The sequence below is a fragment of the Castanea sativa genome, chromosome 4 (genome assembly GCF_040712315.1).
Source record: "Castanea sativa cultivar Marrone di Chiusa Pesio chromosome 4, ASM4071231v1".
Taxonomy (NCBI): domain Eukaryota; kingdom Viridiplantae; phylum Streptophyta; class Magnoliopsida; order Fagales; family Fagaceae; genus Castanea; species Castanea sativa.
In genome coordinates, this window is record NC_134016.1 from 30,411,511 (window position 1) to 30,420,807 (window position 9,297).

Sequence of the window (9,297 nt, forward strand, 5' to 3'; positions counted from 1 at the left end):
GACTTTTGAAACCAATTAAGGAATTTTGGCTTGAAAATGGTGTAAGTATAGTTTCTGATGGATGGTCTGATCCATAAAGGAGGCCTCTTATTAATATTATGGCTGTATCAGATGGGGGTCCAGTGTTTATAAAGGCAATTGATGGGTCAGGTAAGTTCAAAGACAAACATTATATTGCTGGGGTGTTGAAGGATGCTATAAACGAGATTGGACATGAAAAAGTTGTCCAAGTCATCATTGATAATGCTAGTGTGATGAAGGCTGCTGGATCTTTTATTGAAAGTGAGTATCCTAAAATATTTTGGACACCCTGCGTTGTCCACACTCTCAATCTAGTTTTGAAGAATATTTGTGCAGCAAAAAACACTGAAAAGAATGAAGTTACATATGAGGAATGTAGTTAGATTACACGTATTGGTGATGATGCATCCTTCATACGTGTTTTTATCATGAACCATTCAATGAGGTTGGCAATGTTTAATGAATTTTGTCCATTAAAACTGCTCCAAGTTGTTGTAATGCTAAAAAGGTTGAAGTTGATAAAAAGATGCCTTCAAGCCATGGCTATTAGTGACCAATGGGCTTCTTATAGGGAGGATGATGTTAGAAAAGCTCAAAAAGTGAAAGATCTGATTCTAAGTGATCTTTGGTGGGATAATATTGATTATATCCTTGAATTCACAGCACCTATTTATGATATGCTACGAATAGCCGACACAGATAAGCCTTGTCTTCATCTTATGTATGAGATGTGGGATTCAATGATAGAGAAGGTGAAAGCAGTAATATATCAGCACGAAGGCTTGGAAGATGATCAGCATTGCTCATTTTGGAGTGTGGTGTATGATATACTCATTGATCGATGGACTAAAAACTGTACACCACTACATTGCTTGGCTCATTCCTTAAATCCTAAGTAAGTACATTTATTTTCTATTTTCTTTAGTTCCCCCTTCTAGTAAAACACACCTTTCATTTATATTTGTTTTTTAATCTTTAACTCTAGGTATTACTCCATGGAATGGCTTTCGGAGAATCCAAAACGCATTGCTCCACATCGAGATTATGAAATTTCTATGGAAAGGAGCAAGTGTTTAGATCGATACTTTGAAGATGGGAATGAATTAAGTGTGGTGAAGTTTGAGTTTGCAGCATTTTCAGGAGGGAGGCTTCCTTCACCAGCTGCCTTGACAGATAGGTGGGTCTTACAACCTTTGGTTTGGTGGCAATACCATGGCACTGCATTTCCAACTCTTCAAACCCTTGCCCTTAAACTTCTTGGACAACCTTGTTCATCCTCATGTGCTAAGAGGAATTGGAGCACATACAAATTCATTCATTCCTTAAAAAGAAACAAAATGGCTCCTGCACGTGCTGATGATTTGGTATATGTGCATTCTAATCTTTGACTCTTGTCAAGGCGCAATGAGGAGTACATGCATACAGCAGCAAAGATGTGGGATATTGGAGGAGACTCTTGGAATGAGAGCGACATACATGGAGGAGCTGGAATTCTTGAGAGTGCAACCCTTACTCTTGATGAGTCAGAGTTGGAGGCCATAGTTATTGGGAATGTTAGCACTAGTGCTACTACTAGTGAAAGTGAAGTTCGAAGTGAAGTTTGAAGTGAATCTATTGATCTTGATGATGAAGATGTTGGTGTTTGATTGTCTTTTATTTAGTTTTAGTTTCAAACTTATGAGTTGTATTCTAATTTCTGAACATCATGGAATGTTTTAGTTTCAATCTTGTGGGTTGTATTTAATTTATGAACATCATGTTTTAGTTATTATCTACTATTGCTCTTAAATTTGGTATATGTTTATATAATGTGAAAAAGTATGCTTAGTAATATATTAAAAATAAAAATAAAAATATTTTTAATAATTTTTTAATCGCCGAGTCCCGCCGCACCCGCACCCATCTTTTTCAAAAATTGCTGAGTCCCGCACCCGCACCCGCACCCGCACCCGCACCCGCACCCGTGCTTCATAGGGGAAAGCTTGAGGTCATGGGCTTTGTTTAGAATAGAGAATACAAAAGTGCTTCAAAGTGAAATTGACAAGGAAGAATTGCCTATGGTGGTGGGTCCGGTGACAAACAGCGAGATAGAAATGTCCTATTGGTACAAATTGATATGAATATATGATAGAGAGAATAAAACATCATCTTACAAGTCTAAAATGCCAATTTATGTGTTCTATTGAAATTCTTGAGCAAGCTTCTAAATTTCAAAAAGCCACCTTTTGATCTTATTTTTTAAAATTTTGTTATTTTTTTTATGTTTGTAACGGAGAAAGTCATAAGTGGGTAATGGACTCTTAACAGAGCAGACCTCAGGTGGGCAAAGTGTTAAACTTTAAACTACAGGTAGGCAACTTAGATTTTGACTAAATCACAAGTAGATAAGTTGTAATTTGCCCTATATATATTTTACTACCTCTTTGTTCTCAAAATTTTGGGACCTCTTCCACTTGGGGGTCTTAAATAAATTGCCTAATTGGCCTAGTAGAAAGGCCTTCCCTTGGGCTTTTGTTGGAGATTCTTCAAAGTAGTAGGCATTAATGGGATTCTGAAAAGGTGGGTGAAAGAGAAGGATTTTTGAAGTTGTAACGTTGTTTGGTGATACTAATAAGTAGCCACGTCGTTTAATTTTAAGAGGACATTGTAAGATACATGATATAAGATATTATACTAAATTTTGTCCTGCATATTTTATGTAATAGAAACAAAATAACTTCAAAAAGTCAAAGTTTTTTTTTTTTTTTCACTTATTACTTAAATATGGAGCACATCCCCTTCACTCAATAGTCACTTTCTCTCAAGACTGTGGGTGTAGGTATTGTGGTTCGAAATAAGTGGGGTAACGTTGCTGCAGCGATGAGTAAGTTGGTCAATGCTCCGTTGGGTCCACTTGAGATAGAGGCAAAGGCTGTGGAGGAGGCTATCGAATTTGCTAGAGATACTGGTTTCCTTGACATTATTTTTGAAAGTGACTCTTTGTCTGTTATTCAGTCTTTTAATGGCCAAAAACCTTGTAACTGAATTGGTACTTCCCTATATACAAAGTGCTTGGGTGTTTAAAGGAAAAATATTCAAACAGTAAGATTAGCGGCATGTTATAATTATTTCTTAAAAAAAAAAAAAAAAAATCCCTTAATGGTAGTCTTACTCCTCCTCCTAGTATTGCCAATATTATCTCTGGTTCTTTTCAAGCCATTCGCTACTTCAGGCAGGTGCAGTACTTGTCTATGTCCCTCGCTCGGGTAATAAGGCAGCTCATCATGGCCTAGTCTAGTACGCTAGGAACATTTCCAATTCTGTTACTTGGATACTGGAATCCCATGTATTATTGAACGCTTTTTAGCGCTTGATATAACGTGTTTATCCTCGTCTGAATAAAGTTTTTCGTCTTCTTAAAAAAAAAAAAAGTAGTCACTTTCTCTCCATTGATTCCTCACTTATGTCGGCCTCACCTCTTGGGAGTGTTAGACAGACACTCTTCGATATATAAATAGATGTGACTGAACAAGTGTGTGACTGTAACTATCGCAACTTATTCACAAGTGACAAGACACACGTATTGTAGTGACTTCAGTTTCTTTTATTATTAACAGTGGTGCATAAGATCTCCCACATATCAACAAACCTATGGGTTCACCTACTATCCTTTTCATAATTTTTTTTTCATCCTCTAAAAGGTAGCAATGTATGAAGAAAAGGGGCATTGTATGAAGAAAAGGTATTATTGATTAAAGGACATTATTAACTCCAAAAAAGAATGAATTATTGGAAATGGGAAACTCCAAAGTATTTGTCCTAACACAAATGACCTTGCAAAGGTACATTTTCATTGATAATTCTCCATTATCTATAGACAAATATGCATAATAAGCTTTTTTAAAGATGTTTGCACACCAAAGAGAGAAACCTACAGCATTTTTCAAGTGTAATACTAGTAGAATCTTGACTTAATTGTACTCTACAGATGATTTGCCTATAACTCATTAACAAACTCATTTAAGTGAGGACAAATATCATCATAAGGAAAAAGATCTCTTTGTGTGTGCTGGACACACTGTGCACTCACAAGCTAAAGTTTTGAACTCACATAAATGCCTATAAAAGTGAAGGAATTCGTAATAGAAAAAAGGACACAAAAATAGAGAATTTTTAAACTGCTTGTCGATCCTATGAGGAGAATATTACCATGTTATTATAGCATCATTGATTAAAGTTTTTAAGCTAAAACGCTAACAAAGGCTAGCACAAAGCTTTTCCTTCTCTATTTTTTTTTCCAAGTACAGCTACTGAGACTAAAGGAAATATATTGATCTCGTGTAAGGAAAGGAGCAAATAGTGAGAGTAATATTTGAAAGTGAGTTTGAAGAATTTTGTTTTATAAAGTAAAAGTTCAAATTCTGGAATTTTTCAAGTGAAAATTCGAAAATCAGTATTTTTGATCGGTCGAAATTTTGGCTCGATCGATCAAAAATGGTAAAGAAAAAATCTTAAAGTTTCTGGATATCTCGATCACTATTCGACCGATCGAAAAGAGCACTTGATCTATCGAAAGTAATTTTCGACCAATCGAAAATCGTGAAATAGGATTTTCACAGTATTTTCTAATGACTATTCAGAGAGATTGAAAAGGTTTCAAGCCTTGTTAACCGTTTTATGAAACATTTTAACTCTCCATACGTGCCTTTTGATGAAATATAACCCTATGGGTATACATAGAAGCTTATAGTAAATTAGAGAGTGTGTAGGCCTTTTTTGCAAGTGTTGGGCTGGGCCGCCTGCTGCTACACTAGGCCCAAGATTTTCTTCTGGGTTGAGGAGTTGGGACCGGTCCTAGAACAAACCTTCTTGGTCCGACTTGTGCACAAACAATGCCCTTTGGTGATCAGGTCTTTACAGCAGGCAGAATTATCACGTTAGCTACAGCAGGCAAATATGATGAAGAAGAAAAGAAAATAATAGAGATTTAGGCAATATAGTCAGTGGGCCTCAATGAAGGGTGACCGTTTTACACTATAGTATCAGAATAACGAATGTTAGATGGAGAGTCAGGAGCGTATTAAAGAAACAAATGTTAGCCTGCCGCGATGGGCCATTTTATAGAGCTTGCGTCAGGAAAGGGAACCACTCCCTCAATGCGACTAATTTCTCTGAAGGGAAATTAGCTGCTTTGAAGGAACGGGCCTAAGTGACTTGGGTTGAATGAGATTTCTTCCCTTTTTTTTTTTTTTTGGTTAACATAGTGCATGAGTTGGAAGGGGAGAGGGAGATTAATCCATTTCGTGGATGCTAATCACTCCATTCACTTTATTTCTTTCTCGCTTCTGTTTGTTTTAATCCTTTCCTTTTCTTTCATTTTCTTTTTTACTCTCTTTCTTTTTGTCCTTTCTCTCCTTTCTCCTCTGTGTTTTCTTACTCCCCTATTTTCTATGATTCTTGCCACTATTTTACAGAGGTTCCCCCCCACGTTTTTTCCTCCCCCAGTCGTGCACTGTAGGGCTTCTTATATAGGGCCAGCCATGTTTGGTTTTTTACCATTTTAGCCCTTAACCGTTTTTGTCTGGCATGGGCTCCTTTGCTGACCGTCACTGACTGGTCAGTCACCTAGCCAGTGCCACCCTGCCTCAATCAGAGAAGGCTTTTTTGCTTTGCTCACTCCTTGCGGCATTCCTACCTGCCACGGAGTGAATACTCCCCTTCCCTTTACCCCTCACGGCATGCACCTGGTGGTTCCCACTCAACCTTGCCTCTTTTGGTTCGCATGCCTTCCCAGCAGAACATTGCTTCCAAAAGGGCTTGAGCAGGAAACACAAAAATGGGTTTTTCTCCCTCCCCACCGCCGGACCACACCCTTTTACCTCTGACCCATGACCTCACCATTTCCTGTATTGGCTGGGTACAGACTGGTGGTGCCTGGGCTTTGCGCGTGCCTTACCTCCATGCTCGTCCAAATCCTGCATGCTATTCATCTGTCTACCACAGTCTGAACGTCAAACTGCCCAGCTTGCTGCTCATTTTTATCTTCTTTTGGCGTGGGCTATTTCACCCGACTTTTCATTTATGACTTGCATCTTCTGAGGACTGGGCCATGCTTGTTCGTGAGCCGTTCCAAGCCTTTATTCCCAGCCCCTGTTACTTGCTTCCTGCCACACAATTCTGTCATGCCTGCCATGAGGCCTACTTGACCCCAAGCCTGCTGGGCCACTTTGGACCTTTTCTGTTCATTCTTTCTCCGAAGGCCCAATGATCTCACTAGGCCCTTTTGCTACTTGCGGGCTCCTATTGTCCCACCTACTTCCATTTAGGTGTCCTTGGCCCACTTACTCTCTCGGGCGTCCTCGGCCCTTTTTCAATTCTACGTCTCCCATGGGCTTTTACCAACTTCTTGGGCTTCCTCGGCCTAAGTATTTCTCACTTTTCCCTTGGGGCTCATGGGTTTTCCACAGTCCCTTACTTTCTTTACTTGCACTACTTTGGGCCTACCGTAGCAGCTATGCCCATTCTCACTTTTCCACATCCATACAGTCCATGGGTTCATGGTTACTTTCTTCCGGGCCTTTTTAAGCCCACTTACTTCCTCAGGATCCATTTATTTGCTTGTTAGACCCACTATTCGTTGTTCCTGCCACTCGCTTAATGGCACTTCCATAATACTTTCTTTAGCCCATGACTTTGGGCCTTCCTCTCTTCTGGGCTCGCAAAGAATAAGCGTCTACAAAGAGAAACACAAGAAATCTTGTGATTATTCTCCAGAATTGCTATCTGTAGAACCCAACATCTTGGCTATATCCTAGAGACAAATATGCAATAACCCTTTGTTGGGTTAAAATGAATTGAACTCTTGCAAATTAATTAATTACTCAAGTTAAATAATTAGTCAAACTACATGTAATAACGTGGTAGTACAAACAAATCACCAAATAACTAAATGTAGCAGAAATTAAATTTGACACAGGTAATTTGTTTATGAATGGGAAAAACCATCAAGGGAAAACCCCACCAGGTGAATTTAAAGTCACCACTCTCAAGAATCCATTATTATCAATCACAAGCGGTTACAAGTATAAGAAATCTTGCTAAACCCTATGGTGTTAGGAACCTAGAGGTTTCAAATCGGGATAGGTATGAATTGTAGGGGGATTGATGGGAATTGTAGAAAAATTGACTTAATTCGAGATAATCACCCTCCATAGGGAAAACAAGAGATTAAGAGAGAGAGAGAGATGCACTAATGCATAAGAAGTTGGTTTATTCTTTAATTGATATCTCATATTGGATTACAATCATGTATTTATAGGAGACTAGCTCTAATCTCATTGGCCCATATGGCCTCATCCTATTGGTTCTATTATTCCCCATGTGCATTAATAATTCCAACATATGCTAAATGTGATTAGCATGCTTGAAACTGTAACTAAGTAACTAACTAAATCTCAATACAACAATTATTATCCATATGCTTATAGCATTCCTAACATTTCCCTTCCCTTGAAAACACCTTGCCCATAAGGTGTTGTTGTGAAATAGCATCTTCATCAAAGGAGATCTTCCAATGGACCAATACCGTAGTGACATTTTGATCACCATATTCATGCATTTGTCTTTGACAAGCGGTCCTATGCACATGAAGGTTTCTTCTTCGTAGATCTTCAAACTTTGCTCAAATTCTTGAGCCTTCAATGGTTCTTCAATCTTCAAGGTCTCATTGGTTCTTTGAACCTTGAAATGTTCTTGTATGCTTAAGACCTCATTTGATTCTAGAACCATTAAAATTCTTGGCGCTTTTATCTTGGATTCTTGGATCACCAACAATTGGATTGCCAATTCTTGAATCATAGACTGATGAAAGGAAGCCTTCATTGGTGCATCAAGAATTGGTTCTTGGAAGATCATCATCACCTTCTTTGTTGATTCTTTCGACTGAACTTCGAGGGCAGCATGTACATGTATATCATCATCTACTTTGACACAAAAATCAACATCCCAACTTGCAACAACAGCAATAGATTCTTGGAACTTGATTTATTATTCGAGTTTCACTGAATCAAGAGATTGTAACTCCTCTTTCGTCATGTTCTCGATACCCTCTTGCAATCTTGAGAGCTTCCTTCATGGCCATGTTAGATTCATCCAAGGCCTTAACCTTCTCTAAAATGGCATTGTGAGATTTGTACAAAGCCTTGAAACTTTTTGAAACTTTATTCACCATTTTCATGATTTCTTGTCGGTCATATTCACCCGTATCAAGATTGATAGCTCTGATACCAAATGTTAGGAACCTAAAGGTTTCTAATTGGGATGGGTATGAAATGTAGGGGGATAGATGGAAATTGTAAGGAAATTGACTTAGTTTGACGTAGTCACCCTCCATAGAGAAAAAGAGAGATTAAGAGAGAGAGATGCACTAATGCATAAAAAGTTGGTTTATTCTTCAATTGATATCTCATATTGGATTACAATCATGTATTTATAGGAGACTAGCTCTAATCTCATTGGCCCACATGGCTTCATCCTATTGGTTCTATTATTCCCCATGTGCATTAATAATTCCAACATATGCTAAATGTGATTAGCATGCTTGGAATTATAACTAAGTAACTAACTAAATCTCAATACAACAATTATTATCCATATGCTTATAGCATTCCTAACATTTCTCTCCCCTTGAAAACACCTTGCCCACAAGGTGTTGTTGTGAAATAGCATCTTCATCAAAGGACATCTTCCAATGTACCAATACCGTAGTAACATTTTGATCACCATATTCATGCATTTCTCTTTGACAAGCGGTCCTGTACATGTGAAGGTTTCTTCTTTGTAGATCTTCAAACTTTGCTTAAATTCTTGAGCCTTCAATGGTTCTTCAATCTTCAAGGTCTCATTGGTTCTTTGAACCTTAAAATGTTCTTGTATCCTCAATACCTCATTTGATTCTAGAACCATTAAAATTCTTGGTGCTTGTATCTTGGATTCTTGGATCACCGACACTTGGATTGCCAACTCTTGAATCATAGACTCTTGAATGGAAGCCTCCATTGGTGCATCAAGAATTGGTTCTTGGAAGATCATCATCACCTTCTTTGTTGGTTCTTTCGACTGAACTTTAAGGGCAACATGTACATGTATATCATCATCCACTTTGACACAAAAATCAACATCCCTACTTGCAACGACAGTAGTAGATTCTTGGAACTTGATTTATTATTCGAGTTTCACTGAATCAAGAGATTGTAACTCCTCTTCCGTCATGTTCTCGATACCCTCTTGCAATCTTGA